At 47.3% G+C, this 20,200-nt stretch overlaps 1 non-coding gene across 1 annotated transcript; it reads left to right on the top strand.

Annotated features, from left to right (window-relative positions):
- The first annotated feature begins 19,894 nt into the window (after positions 1 to 19,894).
- LOC127490842 (U6 spliceosomal RNA) lies at positions 19,895 to 20,000 on the top strand. Its single transcript, XR_007919236.3, has one exon. It is a non-coding gene; the product is annotated as a U6 spliceosomal RNA (small nuclear RNA).
- The last annotated feature ends 200 nt before the right edge of the window (positions 20,001 to 20,200 follow it).

Genomic DNA, 20,200 nt, shown 5'->3' with positions numbered 1-20,200 from the left:
TAAGTGGAGCAGCTGGGACTCACACTGGCACCCATACGGGGTGCTGGCATTGGAGGTGGTGGCTTCACCTGCTGTACCACAACACTGGCCCTAGGGATGTCCTTGAAAGACAGGAAGTAGAAGTGAGAAAGCTGTTTTGCAACTGGAGCAAACTGGTCGAACTTCTACCATTTTTCATTTCCTTGGCTGGCAATGTTCAGGAGAGGAATACATAACTGCTGTCCATCCCCACCCTTAGCCATGAGAACATAACTTGCCAAGGAGGTGATAGGTTTCTTGAAGGGAAAAGTAAGCATTGTTGGGAAGGGAAAGTCAAAACCTACTAGCAAGGAAGACAATAAACACCCACTCTATCAGCATACAACAAACACTCAACTATGCAGCATGTGAATGGAATGAGTACTTGACAATTTTATTTCCTGCCCTACTAACCTTTAGCATTCACGAGCTGCCTCCAATAGCCTTTTTCTGTGGTCTAAATGCTTGTGTCCCTCTGGATTTGTAGGCTGAAACCCAACCACCGATGTCGTGGCGTTAACAGGTGGATGAGCAGATGTCGAGGGTGCCACCCTTCTGAATGGGATTGGTGCCCTTATACAAGAGGCCTCAGGGAGTTTGTTGACCCCTTCTGCCATGCATGGATGTGACAAGGAGGCACCATCTAACAAGAACAGGCCCTCACCAGACGCCACCTCCGCTGGTGACTTGCTCTTGAACTTGACCTCCAGAGCTGTGCGCTCTAACTTCTGTTGTTGATCCCTCAGGCAGTCTAAGGAACTCTCTGACAACAGGCCAGAGGGGCTGAGCTACCTCTCACTTCCCATGGGCAGCCACTGCCATTGGGTGGTCCTCTGTCTTTCCTGCCAGGAAATGTGCTTGTCCTCTGAGATTCACCCAAAATGATCAACCTCTTTGAAAGTGTCCACATCCGTGTTCCACCTTGTGCTCTTGTAGTACACTCTGTGCAGTTTAATATTGGTTTGTAGCAAAAGTAGCCTTACTGGGTGGCCATTGCGACTCAGTGGGTGCAGCTGCCACGTGGGATGCCTGCGTCTCATATTGGAGTGCCTGGGCCTTAGTCCCAGTTCCTCTGAATTTCCAGTTCGGCTTCCTGTGAAGGCATCTGAGAACCAGCACATGACAGCCCAGGTACTTGGGTTCTTACCACCCACGGGGGAGACCAGGATGTAATTCCATCTGCCCAGCCCCAGAAGTGAACCAACAAATGGAAGATTCCCTACCTGCCTTCTCTCTGTCACTCTGCCATTCAAATAAGGTAATTATTATCTTTTAAAGTTACTCTTACTGATACCACGAGATAACCTGCCTCCTGCTCTCCTTGACCTCACATTCTAGAAGGGAGACAGAGATTCAACTTCCACGGCAGCATCTGCACCTGAGAAAGAGGCCTTGCTGATTTCCATGCAGCAGTGTGGAGAGGATGACGTTGTTCAATAGAAACCTGCCCTGGGAGGCCAAGAGCCGGAGATCTGCTCACTCTTAGAGCAGTAGGGGAAGGTGCTGGAATGTGACATCATTAAGAACTATGACTTTGGGCTGGCGCCGTGGCTCAATAGGCTAATCCTCCGCCTAGCGGCGCCGGCACACCGGGTTCTAGTCCCGGTCGGGGTGCCGGATTCTGTCCCGGTTGCCCCTCTTCCAGGCCAGCTCTCTGCTGTGGCCAGGGAGTGCAGTGGAGGATGGCCCAAGTGCTTGGGCCCTGCACCCCATGGGAGACCAGGAAAAGCACCTGGCTCCTGCCATCGGATCAGCGCGGTGTGCCGGCCGCAGCGCGCCGGCCGTGGCGGCCATTGGAGGGTGAACCAGCGGCAAAAGGAAGACCTTTCTCTCTGTCTCTCTCTCTCACTGTCAAAAAAAAAAAAAAAAAAAAACAAAAAAAACAAAAACTATGACTTTGGGACCAGCGTTGTGGCACAGTGGGTTAAGCCACTACCTGTGACACCGGCATCCCATACGAGGGCCGGTTCAAGTCCTGGCTTCTCTGCTTCTGATCCAGCTTCCTGCTAATGTGCCATGGAAAATATCAGAAAACAGTCAATCTGCCTGGGCTCCTGCCACCCATGTGGGAGACCCGGATAGAGTTCCCTTCCCCTGGCTTCTACCTGGACCAGTTCTGGTTGATGTGGCCATTTGGAGGGTGAACTGATGGATGCAAGATCTCCCCCCACCCCGTCTTTCTGTCTCTCCCTCTCTGTCTGTAGCTCTGTCTTCAAATAAATAAATCTTTTTTTTTTTTTAAACAACTATAGCTTTGTGCACAGAGAAGGCAGAACTGCAGCCGAGGGTGCCTCATGCAGCCTGCACCGCGACAAGCTTCAGGAGGTGAGCATCAGCCGGGAAGCCAGCAGGAATAAGAGCAAAAGTCAGCGAGGAGGCGTACGGGAAACCACAGTCCCAAGTGCACCAACAAGGAGCTTGGGGCCAAGTCTGCAGAGTGCAACCCTCAGGGACATGATAAGGCAGTTTCCAGGTGAATACACTTTCTGCGTAGAGGGCTGATGTGCAGGAAGTAGTTGGATGTGTCAAGGGAGGGCCTTGATGGAGAGATACAGCCAGCTGTTGATTGACAGGCAGTGGGGAATTCCATGCGGGTGATGGACTTCTTACGATGGAGATGTGTGAGACATAAAGACTTTCCTTGAGGCAAATCAAGTTTCCTGGAGAAAAACCACTGGACTTCCATTTGGAGCCCTAAGGCGCTTTTTTCTCTGAAGGCTTTTCCAATTGTCACACCTTTTTCCCCTCCTGGCAGTAGAACACGTTGCGGAATGCGTCACTCTGAATTTAGTGCCTCTGTACAGCACCAGGTGTTTGCATTATTTCACAAGGGAAGGGCCGGCAAAGCGGTTTGAGCAACACTTTAGACACAGAAGCCCTGTTAGGAATCACCTACCCTACTCCAACTGATAACTTCTCTGTAAAGATAACTAGTTTTAAAAAAGAAAAGATCCAACTTCCAGTGTTGTGGGTTTGGCAGCTTAACCCCGTTTTTAAAAAATCAGTGTGGATTGGGGCGGGCGCTGTGGCACAGCGGGTTAAGCTGCCATCCACAGTGACAGCATCCCTTATAGGCACCAGTTCGAGTCCTGGCTGCTGCATTTCTGATCCAGCTCTCTGCTCATGTGCCTGGTCAAACAGCAGAAGATGGCCCAAGTGTTTGGGTCCCTGTACCCATGTGGAAGACCCAGAAGAAGCTCCTGGCTCCTAGCTTCAGCCCGGCCCAGGCCTGGCTGTTGTGGTCATATGGAAAGTGAACCAGCAGATGAGAGACTTCTCTCTCTCTTTCTCTCTCTCTCTCTAACTCTGACTTTAAAATAAATAAATAAATCTTAAAAAAAAAAAGAGTACATGTGTACTTCAAAATGTTCATGGAAAATGGGATTAAAGATAAGCTTATTTTGGTGCAAAAAAATTTGAAATCTGTATAGTTTTTTCATGATATGCATTTTCCATGAGCTTTTTAAAGACCTCTTGTTTACTATGAACTCTTAAAAAAAAAATTCAGGGCTGGTGTTGTGGGGCAACAGGTTCATCTATGCATTGCTACACCAGTATTCCATATCGGAGGACCAGCTGCTCTGCTTCTGATCCAGCTTCCTGTAAGACACTTGGGGAGGCAGCAGAAGATGGTCCAAGTGGGCCCCTGCCTCTCGTGTGGGAGACCTGATGGAGTTCCTGGCTCCTGGTTTTGGCCTGGCTGTTTGAGCCATTTGTGGAATGAACCAGTGCATGGCAGATCTCTCTCTCTCTCTCTCTCTCTCTCTCTCTCTCTCTCCCCCCTTCTGGCTTTCAAATAAATCAATCTTTTTAAAAAGTCACTTTTCTGGGGGCCAGCGCTATGGTGCAGCACGTTAATTCCCTGGCCTGAAGCACTGGCATCCCATATGGGCGCCAGTTCTAGTCGTGGCTGCTCTTCTCGATCCAGCTCTCTGCTATGGCCTGGGAAAGCAGAAGAAGATAGCCCAATACGATGGGCCCCTGCACCCATGTGGGAGACCCGGAGGAGGCTCCTGGCTCCTGGCTTCGGAATGGTGCAACTCCGGCCATTGCGGCCATGTGGGGAGTGAACCAGCGGATGGAAGACCTCTCTCTCTGTCTCTACCTCTCTCTGTAACTCTGACTTGCAAATAAATAAGATAAATCTTTAAAATAAATAAATAAATAGTCATTTTTCTAAAAGACCAAAGCAATTACACCTTGCCTCATTTCCATCCCTCCCGAGACTTGCCAACGTGGTGTTCACCAAAGAGGCTTGATCAATCGTGTTGGCTTGCCTCTCGGCTATACCCAATGTGGTTGGCAGGTATAAACACGGAGCATCAGCAGAGATTGAGAGAGAGAATACAGGTTGTAAATAAACGATGTCCTTGAAGTGTATGCAGGCGTCGCTGAGAACATGCCAGGCTGGCGCCTTACACCTTCAGCCTGAAATTCCTGCTCACGCTCTGTGTGTCAGCTTCAGTGCAAACAGCATGGCCACTGTGCTGACTCAGAAGGACATTTTGTCTTCTTAAATCCCCTGCATCATGTCTCGGAGCCCAGTTTTCCCTGAAGGTCTCCTAGACACCCAGTTAGTCATCCCTAGAAATGAAATTACCTGAAGAGGGTAGTGTTACTCAGGGCTCCATTTAGAATATGTTTTTTTCCAGGGCCAGTGCTGTGGCATAGCAGGTGCCAGTTCACATCCCTGCTGCTCCACGTCTGGTCCAGCTCCCTACTAATGACCTGGGAAAAGCAGCAGAAGATGGCCCAGATGCTTGGGCCCCTGCTACCCACGTGGGTCACCCAGAAGAAGGTCCTGGCTTTGGCCTTGCCCAGTGCTAGAACTGGGGAGTGAGCCAGCATATGGAAGATCTCTCTTTCTGTCTCTCTTTCCATCTCTTTCTGTAACTCTGATGTTCAAGATAAATAAATAAATCTTAAATAAAAAAGAAAAAAAAATTTTCCTATGAAAAAATACTTCAAGAACTATTTTTCAGAAAGAATATTTTTCACAAGTGTTGTTTTTGATTTTAAGCTTTTTTTGAAAAAAAATTTTTTAGACCATCCAGCTCAGGTGTGAAATGGAGGAAATATGCCATTAGAAATAGGAGTTAATCATAACAGCAAAACAATAGAACAGGTATAAAGTTTTAATTTGGTGCTGAGAATTCTTTCAAGTTAGAATAGAAGGTTTCTACTAAGTTCTGATAATTCTAGCAAAAAAAAAAATTAGAAATGGCCATTGTTGATTTTCTTTTAAAATGTAAAGAATGCTGTTGGTCATGAAGTGCCTCGTGAGGAGGAAACAGCCTGGGCGCTTGCAAGGCTGGTAATTACCTGCGTGCACACACCCAGACAGCTCTTTTCGAAAGCCAGAGAAAGGAGTTGCGTTGCAGATGCCTGAATGATTTTGTGATTATGTAATGCCCAGGCTAATTTCAGAAATCACTTAAAGCAGGGTGGGGATTAGCAAAGGAACCCGACAAGGTCCAAATGTAAAAGGGTCGTGTCCAGATATGTTTTTAATGCTCAAATCCGAAGCTTCGACTTCTCCTCCTTCCAAGCTGCCAAACTGGCTTTTCTGGAGGCAGGCTTTGTTCGCATGAGTGGCAGGTGGTGATATGTCCCTCTGGGTAAAATCTCCTTTGAATGTTTGGTCTTTTTTGCGCCCACCCCTTAACTCTTTCATCTTCTTTGCACTCCCCTTTTCTCTCTGGTCCTTTTTTTTGGCTCTGCTTGGATTCCTCTGGGCTCTGTGCTCCTCACTCCCAGACTCTCCCTTGCTTGTGGTCCATCCCAGGCTCAGCCTGTTTTCCTATGCAAAGTGTTTAGGAGATGTCCTGGGGTGGGACAGTAAACAGAGCAAACTTTGCATTTTAACTGTCCTGGGACAAATATTAATTTGTGTGACACATCTTAACCAACAAGTGTAATTGTATGTTAGTGGTGTTAGGATACATAAGATGTGGGTGATTCTCTCGCCCATTAGGATGACTATGATTTAAAACAACAGCAATCTATTCTCAGCCTTTTGGCTAAGTTCAAGTGTATTTAAAACAACAGCAAACCAGAAAGTAACTAGTGTTGGCAGGGATGTGGAGCCTGGGAATGCGTGGGAATGCACTTACATTGCTGGTGGCAATGTAAAATGGTGCAGCCACTATGAAAAACAGTTTGGTGGTTTCTCAAAAAGTGAAACCCCTATATAAAGTTACCCTAAATATAGAAATATATAGAGAGAGACCCCTATATAGAATTACCCCTATGACCCAGTTCCACTCCTAGCTATGTACTCCCAAGAATTAAAAGCCAGGACAAGAATGGATACTTCAACATGTTCACAAGATCGTTATTCACAATACCCAAATGGTGGAAGCAATTTGTGTCCACTTATGACTGAATGTATGAACAAAATGTGATGTATACATAACATGGGATTTTATTCAACCAGAAAAGGGGATGGGATCCTGACTCCTGTGAAACAGGGAGCAACCTTAAAAACATTATGCTAAATGAAGTAAGCCGAACACAAAAGCACAATGTATGATTCCACTTATGTGAGGAATCACATACCTGGGGATAGAAAGTAGAATGACAGGTGCCCAGGGGTGGGATCTATGGGGAATTCCTTAATGGGAATAGAATTTGTGTTTGGACTCATGGGAAATTCTGGAGTATCAGAGTAATGGTTGTACAACACTGGGAATGCTACTGAATCGTACACTTAAGAAGGATTGAAATAAGGCAGGCATTGAAGTGCAGCTGGTCTAGCTGCTATTTGGTACACTCGCTTCTCATATGGAGTCCCTGGTGCTCCATGTCCCACCTCTGCTGCTGATCCAGCTCCCTGCTGATGCGCCTGGGAGACAGCAGACGGTGACCTGGATGGAATTCCTGGCTCCTGACTTTGGCCTGGCCTAGCCCAGGATGTTGCAAGCATTTTGGGGAGTGAACCAGAGAATAGAAGACCTCTTTCTCTCTGTCACTATGCCTTTCAATAAATACATAGAACTTTAAAATAAAAAAAAAAATTCTGGTCCTGCTACTTCCTAGCTGTGTGACTTTAGGCACATTTATAAAAAGAATAAATAAAATAAATACAAAAGTGACATCAGTATATCCCCAATCTACAAATTTTATTAGAATTTTGTTGTTAGGTTTTTTTTTAACAACCCCCTCCCCACTTTTTTTGTTTTGTTTTGTTTTAGGATCCAATCTAGGATACTACATTATCCTTTAAGGTAAGTCATCTTAAAAAATTATTCATTTATTTATTTTCCTCTCCTGAGAGACAGAGCTAGAGAGAAAGACAGAAACAGAGAGAGATCTTCCATCTGCTAGTTCACTCCCCCAAAAGCTTGCGTTACGGGCCAGGCTGAAACCAGGGGCCTGGAACTCCATCTGAGTCTCCCACAAGGTTGGCAGGGGCCCAAGTGCTTGATCCATTATCTTCTGCCTTCTAGGGTGCACTAGCAGGGAGCTGGAGCAGAGCACCTGGCACTCTGACAAGCACTCGGATACAGGATGTGAGTGTCCCAAGGTGCGGCTTAATCTACTGCATCCACCCTAGGAGACAAGCATTGTTTTTGAGCACCTAATACTTCACAAGAGGATGCAAGAATAAGTAAGTGGAAGTATTACCCACAGAGTTCTCAGTCTACTAACAGAGATACAATTGGTCTATGAGCTCCAATAGCGCAGGCCCATAACTAAGAGAAGAGCCAAAGGCTGTAGATAGAGGAGGCTGGGCATGCTTAGAGGTGGGTTGGACTTGGTCACATGGAGCCTGGAAGGCTGAGGGCTTCCAGGGTTTTTAGGTGGGCAGTGTGCCTATTACACGGGTCTGCCTGTGAACCAAACTCAGCTCCATGGCATTTTTTTTTTTTTTTTTTGACAGGCAGAGTTAGACAGTGAGAGACAGAGATGGAGAGAAAGGTCTTCCTTCCATTGGTTCACCCCCCACATGGCTGCTACTGCCGGTGCACTGCGCTGATCCGAAGCCAGGAGCCAGGTGCTTCCTCCTGGTCTCCTATGTGGATGCAGGGCCCAAGGACCTGGGCCATCCTCCACTGCCCTCCTGGGCCACAGCAGAGAGCTGGACTGGAAGAGGAGCAACCGGGACAGAATCCGGCGCTCCAACCTGGGACTAGAACTCGGGGTGCTGGCACCGGAGGTGGAGGATTAAGCCAAGTGAGCCGAGGCGCCGGCCATCTCCATGGCTTTTACAAATCCCTTATGCCTGAGCCATAATCCCCTGCCTATTGAATCTGAGTTTCAGAAGGCAGGACTGAACCGCTGTTTTGTTCAGGAGTCTGCTGTGCAGCCGAAAGTGAGAACCACATGGATGCTGGGAGAAGCATTCATAGAAATATACATTGACAAATTTTATACTGGATTTTAAATTTTGAGAACGTTTCTGTTGATATTCTTGCGGGTTTACCCACAAAAAGAGCCTTGTTTACATTCATCTTTTTTTAAAGATAAAATATTTGTTTATTTTTTTTTTGAAGATTCATCTTATTATTTGAAAGAGTTACACAGAGAGAGGAGAGGCAGAGAGAGAGAGAGAGAGAGAGAGAGAGAGAGGTCTTCCATCCACTTGTTCACTCCCCAATTAGCTGCAAAGGCCAGGGCTGAGCCGATCCGAAGCCAGGAGCCAGGAGCTTCCTCCGGGCGTTCCACATGTGTGCAGGGGCCCAAGGACTTGGGCCATCTTCTGCTGCTTTCCCAGGCCATAGCAGAGAGCTGGATCAGAAGTGGAGCAGCCAGGACTTGAATCCATATGGGATACCAGCACTGCAAGCAGCAGCTTTACCCGCTATGCCACAGCGCCAGCCCCTTATTTATTTTAAAAACAGATTTACAGAGAGAGAGAGAGAGAGAGAGAGATCGAGATCTAGTTTGAGGCACTAGGAAGGATAAGACATTGGTTTTAAAAGACCCCCTATCGGGGCTGGTGCTATGGCGTAGTGGGTAAAGCCACTGCCTACAGTGCCTGTATCCCATATGGGCGCTGGTTTGAGTCCTGGCTACTCCACTTATGATCCAACTTTCTGCTGTGGTCTGGGAAAGCAGCGGAAGATGGCCCAAGTCCTTGGGCCCGACCGGAGGAAACTTCGTCGTTGAAGATGGCAAGTGGAATCAAGAATCTGAAGCGTTTCTTCTACGAATCATGAAACATGGCTTTACCAGCACAATCCTGAAATCAAAGTTCAGTCAAAACACTGGCTACCCAGAGTCAAAGTCAAAGTAGACAGTCAAAAGCAGAGGTCACGGCAACAGGCTTTTGGGATGCTCAAGGCCTTTTGCTTGCTGACCTTCTGGAAGACCAAAGAACAATCACATCTACTTAACATGAAAGTGTTTTGAGAAAAGTAGCCAAAGCTGTATCTGGAAAGCTCCACCAAATAGTCCTTTACCACGACAATGCTCCTGTCATTCCTCTCTGCACACAAGGGCAACAGAAAGAAAGAAAGAGAGAAAGAGAGAGAGAGAGAGAGAGAGAGAGGAAGGAAGGAAGGAAGGAAGGAAGGAAGGAAGGAAGGAGGGAGGGAGGGAGGGAGGGAGAAAAAAAGAGAGGGAGAGGGAGAGGGAGAGGGAGGAGGGGGAGAAGCTGGTTCTGTGGTGTAGTGGGTAAAGCCTGCAGTGCCGGCATCCCATATAAACACTGGTTCGAGTCCCGGCTGCTCCACTTCTGACCCAGCTCTCTGCTATGGCCTGTGAAAGCCGTAGAAGATGGCCCAAGTCCTTGGACCCCTGCACCTGCATGGGAGACCTGGAAGAAGCACCTGGCTCCTGACTTCAGATTGACCCAGCTGTGGCCATTGTGGCCATTTGGGGAGTGAACCAGTGGTTAGAGGTCCTTTCTCTCTCTCTCTGTCTCTACCTCTCTGTGACTCTGCCTTTCATCTTTTTTTTTTTTTTTTTTTTTTTTTTTTTTTTTTTGACAGGCAGAGTGGACAGTGAGACAGAGAGACAGAGAGAGAAAGGTCTTCCTTTGCCGCTGGTTCACCCTCCAATGGCCGCCGCTGCAGCCGGCGCACCGCGCTGATCCTGGCAGGAGCCAGGAGCCAGGTGCTTTTCCTGGTCTCCCATGGGGTGCAGGGCCCAAGCACCTGGGCCATCCTCCACTGCACTCCCTGGCCATAGCAGAGAGCTGGCCTGGAAGAGGGGCAACCGGGACAGAATCCGGCGCCCCAACCGGGACTAGAACCCGGTGTGCCGGCGCCGCAAGGTGGAGGATTAGCCTATTGAGCCACGGCGCCGGCGACTCTGCCTTTCAAATAAATAAATAAGTATTCATTTATTTATTTATTTGAAAGGTGCACACAGACACATACCTTCCATCTGTTGGTTCACACCTCAAATACCCACAATAGCTGGAGTTGGGCCAGCTTGAAGCCAGGATCCAGAAACTCCATCCAGATCTCCAACAGAGGTAGTGGTGACACAAGTACTTGGGCTATCAATTGCTACCTCCCAGGTACACAGGCAGGAAACTGGATAGGAAGTAGAGGATCCAGGACTTGAACCAGCACTCTAATGTGTGATGTAGGCGTTCCAAGCAGCAGCTTAGCCCTCTGTGCCATGAGGCCAGCCCCAGACAAAGGCAATGTTGCAAGAGTTTTGAGGGGAAATCATTGTGTACCCACATACAGTCCTGATTTGGTTCCTTCTGACTTCATCTTGCTTCCTGATCTTAAAAATATGTAAGGGATGCTGATTTCTTCAGTTCCTGTTGACATGGTTAAATTCTTCAGTTCTTCAAGGGATGAACCAAATTGGTGGCATCACTGGCTGCAAAATCGTCTTACATTTGATGGAGCTTTGAGAAGTGGAGTTTCTATTTCAAATTTTTACTTTATTAGATAAGTATTTTAAAATTGTTATGTATTTCGAAGGCAGACAGAGAATGACAGAGATCTTCCAGCTCCTGATTCACTTCCCAAATCCCTGTAGCAGCCAAGGCTGGGCCAGGCTGAAACCAGAAGGCAAGAACTCCATTGGTGTCTCCCACGTGGGTGGCAGAGACCCAAATATTTTTGCCATCACCTGTTACCTCCCAGGGTGCGTGTTAGCAGGAAGTTGGAGTCAGAAGCACAGCTGGGACTCGAGCCCAGGCACTCAGACATGGGGTACAGGTTTTCCAAGTGGCATCTTAGCCCACTCTGTCAAATCCCTGCCCCTTAGAGTTGCTTGTTTCTCAGCTGAGGCACTGCTATGTTTTGGATATCCTGGGTCCCTAAATTCTTGTTTCAGCCACCTTTGTGTAGGACCTATTTGAATGGCAACACAAGCACCCATCTGTGTAAAAATGCTGAGTGGACTTCGTGTCTGCACTGCACACCCAATTGGGACTCCTACCCACACAGTGCTCATAACTGGGCTCACTGGGATCCCACTGCTGCCTTTGCCACTTTGTCACACTGGCCTCTTAACCACTTTGGTGAATCAGCAAACAAATAGAAGAGGCCCCAGGCATTGCACTGCATGAGAAAACAGGGCTTGGCTGCTTTATGCAATTCGATCCCCTCATTTAGATATATATTTGAGTTGGGAGCCGGTCAAAGGTAAACAGGACACCTGAAGAGCCGAGGCAGCTCTGCAGAGAGTCCCACAGTTTAGACTCCCCCTGGCGGCCACGTGGAGTCAGTATGCAGATCACAACTGCTTTATATTAAAACTGCTGCCTTTTAAAGTCCCCAATAAACTAGTCATCCTCTTGAGAAGTTCCTCATACCATTAGAGAGTAGAGCTTTTTTTTCTCTCTCTTTTTTAAAGATTTTTTTTTATTTATTTGAAAGGCAGAGTTACACAGAGAGAGAAAGAGAGGCAGAGAGACACAGAGAGAGGTGTTCCACCTGCTGATTCACTCCCCAGCTGGCGGGAGCTGCACTGATCTGAAGCCAGGAGTCAGGAGCTTCTCCCAGGTCTCCCACACAGATGCAGGGGTCCAAGGACTTGGGGAGCCTTCTACTGCTTTCCCAGGCCATAGCAGAGCTGGATTGGATGTAGAGCAGCTGAGACTCGAACTGGTGCCCATATGGGATGCTGGCATTGCAGGCAGTGGCTTTACCCACTACACCACAGCGCCGGCCCGGAGAATAGAGCTTCAAGACTTTTGTTTTTGATTTAAGAAACCTGTCCTAAAAATGAGAGTAATTAATTTATTTGGAAGTCAGAGTTAAGGAGAGAGAGAAAGAGAGAGAAGAGAGATCTCCCATCTGCTGGTCCACTCCTCAGATGGCTGCAATGGCCAGAGCTGAGCCAATCCAAAGCCAGGAGCCAGGAGCTTCTTCCAGGTCTCCCACTTGGGTGGCAGGGGCCCAAGCACTTGGGTCATCTTCTACTGCTTTCCCAGGCGGTTAGCAGGGAGCTGTATCGGAAGTGGAGCAGTCGGGACATAAACTGGCGCTGATATGGGGTGCTGGCATCACAGGCTGTGACTTTACCTGCTACACCATGATGCTGACCCTTAGATACCAGTTTCTTTTTAAAAATGAAATGAATTCCTAATTATCTAGTGTGTTAGATCCCTCTGAACTAATAAAAGCGGATGCTGGGAGGCCCTAAGCTCCACCTACAGGGGAAAGAATCAGAGCCAGGGTAGTTTTCCTAACAGTACTTTCTGCTGGATAGATCTCATCAGAGGAGGTGGCTTGGGCAGTGGCCAGCTGGGACAAGGAGGAGGCGGCAAGTCCTGTGTGTGGAAACCAGTTCTATTTTCTTTAGAGATGTAGGACGCAGCCTCTGCCCCAAAGCCAGGGGTGTTTGCCCTGGTGTGCCTTCAGGGTAGCCCCCACACTTTCCCACGTGGGCCCCCTCTGCCCAGCCATCCTGACAGCGGCTTCTTAGCTCCATGTCTCAATCTAAGCATTTCCACCTTCCACTGGGCTTCCCTGACCAGCCAGTCTGTTCTTCTGCATCTGGGTTCATTTCCTTCCTTGCACCGGTCTTCATTGTTTACCGTATTATTGTTTGTGTCTTGGTCTATTTGGGCTGGAATGCAAAATAGTATAAACTGCATAGCTTTTCAGCAACAGGACTTTATTTCTCCCCATTCTGGGGACTGGCAGTCCAAGATTAAGGTGCTGGTTCTCTCAGTGTCTGCTGAGGGCCTGCTTTCTTTCCTTCCTTCCTTCCTTCCTTCCTTCCTTCCTTCCTTCCTTCCTTCCTTCCTTCCTTCCTTCCTTTCTTTCTTTCTTTCTTTCTTTCTTAGAAAACTTTTATTTAATAAATATAAATTTTGAAAGTACAACTTTTGGATTATAGTGGTTCTTCCCCCAATAACCACCCTCCCACCCGCAAACCATCCCGCCTCCTACTCCCTCTCCCATCCCATTTTTCATTACTATTCATTTTTAATTATCTTTATATACAGGAGATCAGCTCTATACTAAGTAAAGATTTCAACAGTTTGTACCCACACAGACACACAAAGTATAAAGTACTCTTTGAAGACTAGTTTTACCGTTAATTCGCATAGTACAACACATTAAGGACAGAGGTCCTACATGAGGAGTAAGTGCACAGTGACTCCCGTTGTTGATTTAACAATTGACACTCTTATTTATGGTGTCAGTGATCACACAAGATTCTTGTCATAACCCGCAAAGGCTATGGAAGCCTCTTGAGTCCACAAACTCCAACCTTATTTAGACAAGGCCATAATCAAAGTGGAAGTTCTCTCCTCCCTTCAGAGCAAGGTACCTCCTTCTTTGATGGGAGGGCCTGCTTTCTGGCTCCCACAATGGCGACTTCTTTCTGTGTCCTCACATGGCGGAAGGGGCTGCCTAGTCCTGCTAAGCCACACTGTCGAGGTTGAGCAGGTCGGCGGTGCCTTTTCCCTCCTCAAAGACACTGGGGACCGGCTTCTGTGAACAAGGTCTCTGGGGCCTCTTTTGCAAGGGCAATACATATGAATTTGGGGGGGGACAAAAGCATTCAGCCCATCGCATTGGTTAACCTGGTAGGGTCACTCCTCTTCCACCAGATTCTGAACTCTGTGGGGCACTGTGTCCATGTCTGTCAACATCTGTCCAGCACAACGCACAGCTAATCAGAAATGCCTTATAAATTTGTGTTGAATGAATACATTTAGCACTGGTTAGTTTAGAGGGAGGAATATAGGGGCCGGTGTCATGGCACAGCAGGTTAAGCTGCCATTTGGCACACCTGCATCTCAAATCTGAGTGCACGTTTAAGTCCCACCTACTCTGATATGGGTGTGGACGTCCCAAGTACTGTCTCAGGCGTTAAATTTATTTTTTTGATCCATCTTGAGTTGGTTTTTGTATGTAGTGAGATGTATGAATCTAATTTCATTCTTCTACATATATACATCCAGCACCATTTGTTGAAGAGACTATCTTTACTTCACTGTATGGTCTGAACACTTTTGTCAAAAATCAGTTGACCAAGGGGCCAGCACTGTGGCACAGTGGGTTAAAGCCCTGGCCTGTAGTGCCGGCATCCCATACGGGCGCCGGTTCTAGTCCTGGCTGCTCCACTTCCGATCCAGCTCTCTGCTATGGCCTGGGAAAGCAGAAGAAGATGGCCCAAGTCCTTGGGCCCTGCTCCCATGTGGGAGACCCAGAGGAAGTTCCTGGCTCCTGGCTTCGGATCGGCGCAGCTCCAGCCATTACTGCCATCTGGGGAATGAACTAGCGGATGAAAGACCTCTCTCTCTGTCTCTACCTCTCTCTGTAACTCTGTCTTTCAAATAAATAAAATGAATTTAAAAAAAAAAATCAGTTGACTGTATATACATGAATTAGTTTCTAAGCTCTCTATTCTGTTCCACTGATCTATATGTTAGTTTTTATGCCTGTACCATATTGTTTTAATTACTATAGCTTTGTAGTATGCTTTAAAGTCAAGTATTATGATGCCTCCTGTTTGATTTTTCTTCTTCAAGATCACTTTGTCTATTCTGGGTCTTTTGTGATTCCATATGAATGTTAGGATTAAAAAAAAATCTGTAAAGAATGCCATTTGTATTTTTTTTTTTTTGGCCAGGCAGAGTTAGACAGTGAGAAAGAGAGACAGAGAGAGAGTTATAGACAGTAAGAGAGAGACAGAAAGAGAGGTCTTCCTTCCGTTGGTTCACTCCCCTAATAGCCACTACCGCTGGTGCTACGCTGATCTGCAGCCAGGAGCTGGGGACCCAAGCACTTGGGCCATCCTCCACTGCCCTCCTGGGCCACAGCAGAGAGCTGGACTGGAAGAGGAGCAATGGGGGCTAGTACCCGGTGCCCCTACTGGGACTAGAACCCTGGGTGCGGCGCCGCAGGCAGAGGATTAGCCAAGTGAGCCATGGCGCCAGCCACCATTTGTATTTTGGTAGGGGTTGCATTGAATGTGTAGATTACTTTAGGTAGTATTGATATTTTAATGATATTTATTTTTCCAGTCCATGAGCGAGGAATATCTTTCCATTTTTTGTGTGTCTTTGCTGATTTCGTTCATTATTGTTTTGTAATTTTCATTGTAAAGATCTTTCACTTCTTTGGTTAAATTTTTGAATTTTTTGTGACTAATGTGAATGGGATTTCTTTATTGATATTTCTTTTTTTTTTAAGATTTATTTATTTTATCTGAAAGGCAGAGTTACAGAGAGAGAGAGAGAGAAGAGATCCTCCATCTGCTGGTTCACTCCCCAAGGGCTGTATCAGCCAGGGCTGGGCCAGGCTAAGCCAGGAGCCAGGAGCTTATCCAGGTCTCCCACATGGATGGCAGGGGCCCAAGGACTTGGGTCATCCTCTACTGCTTTTCCCAGGTGCATTACCAGGGAGCTGGATTGGAAGTGGAGCAGCTGGGACATGAGCTGGTGCTAAAATGGGTGCTGGCGCTGTAGGCAGAGATTTAATCCACTGCGCCACCATGCCACCGCATGGGCCCCTTTTCTTGATATTTCTTTCAGTGAGTTCATCATGAGTATATAAAAATGCTACTTTTTTTGGTATGTTTATTTTGTAACCTGCAACTTTACTGAATTGGTTTATCAGTTCTAACAGCTTCTTGGTGGAGTTTTTAGTTTTTTCCATGCACTAAATCATGTCTTCTACAAACACGGATATTTTGACTTCCTCTTTTCTGATTTTGATGCTCTTGATTTCTTTCTCCTTCCCAATTACTCTCGCTAAAACTTCCAGTACTATATTGAATCAGAGTGGGGAAAGTGGACACCTTGTCTTTTTCCAGATCCGAGGGGAGATGCTTTCAGCTTTTCCGTGTTCAGTGTGGTATTCCACACTGTGTTCTTGTGTTCTAGATCTTGTGTTCTAGGTGGCCCTCCTGTGATTATAGACATGTTGGCCTATTTTAGAGCTTCCTGAAAGTGCAGTGATTCAGTGTGGACTCGGCTTTTTTCACGCAGTGAGTGTTTTCGCATGTGGGAATTGTTCATTTCTTTTTTATTAAATAGTTATGTAATACGATGGCTTTCAGAAGGTAAAGGAATACTGGGCAACGAGGATCAGGCTAAAACCAAGGCAAGGGCAGCTTAGCTAATGCCCTTTCCTAGGAATGAGCTATGCCATAGCCCTGGGGCTCTTGCCACGAGGTTAGGGCTCGGTCCACCGCACTTGGACACTCCTTCCTAAGCCACTTCGCTCTTGACTGTGCAGTAGATTCCTTGGATACCTGACCTGACCCTCTGGCTTGGGGCTGTTCCTCAGGAGCGAGAGCATAAGGCACAGAATCCCATGCCCACACTTTAGTGTCAGTAGGCACCAGCGGGGCACCTGCATGGGCAGGCGGTCTTGCCTTTTGTTGATGTTGTGATTGTCTTCAAATGGGAAGGGTATTTAGCAGATGGGAAACCAAGATGCACAAATGTCCCCTCCAGATTTGTCCCTACCTCCTTTGAAGTAGTGGTTGTGTTGTATTTTGTGTTCAATTCCTTAGTAGTTTTTTTCCCTCTTGTGGATCACTAGCACCTAGCTCACTGGCTGGCACAAGACCCGTGCAAAAGAATCCTCTTTGTTGCGATTGAACAGACAGGCTGGCTATTAGATACAGTCAACACTCTCACTCCATCATCACATTATCTGCCCTTGGAGTTTTTCAGTGTAGTGTTTTTCCAAGCTACATTTTTCCCCCACATATGCACCTACTTTTCACTTTAAAGACAGAGAGACAGAAAGAGACAAACACAGAGATGTATCTTCTTCTGCTGATTCACTTCTCAAATGCACATGATGGCCAGGGCTGAGTCAGACCCGGTCTGGGTCTGCCACATGGGTGGCAGAGACCGAACTACTTGAGCCATCACCTGCTTTATCCCAGTGTGTGCATTAACAGGAAGCTGGAAGCAGTAGTAGAGCCAGGACTTGAATCCAGGCTCTCCAATATGGGATGCAGGTGCCCCAAGGTGCATCTATATCACTGTACCAGATGCTTTCCCCAGCATATACTTTTTTTTTTTTTAAGATTTAGTTATTTACTCTAGAGGCAGAGTTATAGACAGAGAGAGGGAGAGACAGAGAGAGAGAGGTCTTCCATCCACGGGTTCACTCCCCAAATGGCTACAACGGCCAGAGCTGGGCTGATTCTAAGCCAGGAGCCAGGAGCTTCTTCCAGGTCTCCCATGCAGGTGCAGGGGCCCAAGCACTTGGGCCATCTTCCACTGCTTTCCCAGGCCATAGTGGAGAGCTGGATCGGAAGTGGGGCAGCTTAGACTTGAACTGGTGCCCATATAGGATGGCAGCACAGTAGGCGGTGGCTTTACCCACTATGCCATAGTGCCAGCCCCAACCTTACTGATTCTTACCTCTCCTACTGTCAAGTGATGTGGAAGAAACAAGTTTAGACTATTTAATATGTATTTTGTCCACAATTGCTTCTTCTTCTAAGATTTATTTTATTTGAAAGGCAGAGTTAGAAAGAGAGAGAAAGATCTTCCATTCACTGGTTCACTCCACAAATGACCTCAATGGCCTTAGGAGGGTCAATCCAAAGCCAGGAGCCAGGAGCTTCTTCCTGGTTTCCCACACGAGTGCAGGGGCCAAAGCACTTGGGCCATCTTCCACTGCTTTCCCAGGCCATAGCAGAGAGCTGGATGGGAAGTGGAGCAGCTGGGTCTCGAACCAGTGCCCACATGGGATGCCGGCACTCCAGGCCAGGGCGTTAACCCACTGCACCACAATGCCAGCCCCCCCGAATCCAGTTCTTACTGGCAATGTGCTGAAGGAATTCAAGGACCAGAGAGGATAAAGATTAGCAGAGAAATGAGACTTACTGGCAGAACCAGTCTCTGCTGCAATCCACAAGGTTCCGTGGGGGTTAGGTCTTTCCTTTTATGTGAACTGGAAGCCTAAGGGGGGGGGGTGCTTTGGGTGGAATTTTCCAGGAAAGGTGGGGATTTGCATGTATTTGGTGACTGCCCATTTTTTGCCTTTTTAGGAAGTCTCAAAAGTGTCATGATGTCAGGTGCACATTGGGAGTAGAAGTGCCAGCCATGGTAATTCTATTATGATTATATCATGGTGGGACGTGATTGGCAACCATGTTAGATATTTGCTGCTGGAATTGGTTTTCCTACAAAAGTGACTGCAGGTTGCGGGGCATGGGAGGAGTTTAAGAGGCAACCCTGGTGAGGGAGGTGGATGGTGTGGTGACACAGTTCCTTCAGCTCTTCCTCCAATCCTGTCTCCTTACTTGCAACAGTTCTATGGTTATTTTCTTTATTCCTCTCCTATCATCCGCTTTTTTTTTTTAAAGAGGTTTATTTATTTATTTGAAAGAGTTACACAGAGAGAGAAGGAGAGGCAGAGAGAGAGGGAGAGAGAGGTCTTCCAACCACTGGTTCACTCCTCAATTGGCCGCAATGGCTGGAGCTGCACCTATTCAAAGCCAGGAGCCAGGAGCTTCTTCCAGGTCTCCCACGCAGGTGCAAGGGCCCAAGCACTTAGGCCATCTTCTACTGTTTTCCCAGGCCATAGCAGAGAGCTGGATCGGAAGTGGAGCAGCTGGGTCTCAAACTGGTGACCATGTGGGATGCTGACACTGCAGGCGATGGCTTTACCTGCTACGCCAGCCCCATATCATTCTTCTTGCACTCCCTTTAAAATATACTTAGAATGATTTAATTCCAAAGAGACTTGGAGGCACAAAATGAAAAAACCTGTGGCATGTACATGTCCCCACACATGGAGATCCATTCATAACTTGGTGGGAGAGGAAAGCCAGCACTGCAGGGCAGGACTCAAGTTTCAGCATTGCCTCTCCCTCAAGGAGTTCGTCTCGTCTAGGCCACAGGTCATCTCCAATCCCAGAAGCCCTTGCTTCACTTGCCAGGGCCTGGATAGTTCCCCTGGCTCCTAGCCACCTTTTCTATTGGGGCAAATGTGGAATTCACCTAAGGGGCAGAGCATGAGCTGGACAGATGTGTGCTGTGAGCCTCAGAGTCTACAGACCACATTCTTCAGCCATGGACACTCCATCTCCCAACTATTGCTCTTCAATCTTTGGTAAAGATGTAGTGTGGGGGCCGGCGCTGTGGTGTAGTGGGCTAAGCCTCCACCTGCAGCACCGGAATCCCATAGGAGCACCAGTTCTTGTCCCAGCTGCTCCTCTTCTGATCCAGCTCCCTGCTTATGGCCTGGGAGGGTGGCGAGGGATGGCCCAGGTGCTTGGGCCCCTGTGCCCACGTGGGAGGTCTACAGGGGGCTCCTGGCTCCTGGGTTCAGATTGGGCCAGCTCAGTGGATGGAGGATCTCTCTCTCTCTCTCTTTCTCTCTCTCCCTCCCTCTCTGTGACTCTGCCTCTCACATAGATAAATAAAATCTTAAAAAAGAGAGAGAGAGAGAAAACTGTAGTGAGCAGTAGGCTTAACAGTAGGCTACACAACAAATAAGTTAATATCTTATCATTAATATTTCTGTTTGCAGCTCTGGCTTTGGCAGCACAGATACTAAAATTGGAAACGATACAGAGAAGATGAGCATGGCCCCTGCAGGGGTGACATGCAAATTCGTGAAATATTTAAAAAAATTCCTGCTTGCAATGAAATTGAATAAGTCAATTTGGTTTGATTTATCATTATGTGCCAGAAATTCTAACCATTGTAAACAATAACCTTATTCTTGTCTTTAAAAAGAACATCTTTTGCTGGTCTAAATTGAAGAGAATTTCTAGTTGTGTTGTTATATATCCTTGCATCTGAACAGATGCAAATAATAACAGTATAGCGGTG

The sequence above is a fragment of the Oryctolagus cuniculus genome, chromosome 6 (assembly GCF_051225735.1).
Source record: "Oryctolagus cuniculus isolate XC-2025 breed Fujian yellow rabbit chromosome 6, ASM5122573v1, whole genome shotgun sequence".
Lineage (NCBI taxonomy): Eukaryota > Metazoa > Chordata > Mammalia > Lagomorpha > Leporidae > Oryctolagus > Oryctolagus cuniculus.
The sequence above is the reverse complement of the archived record's forward strand: the minus strand, read 5'-3'. Positions and strand labels throughout refer to the sequence as shown.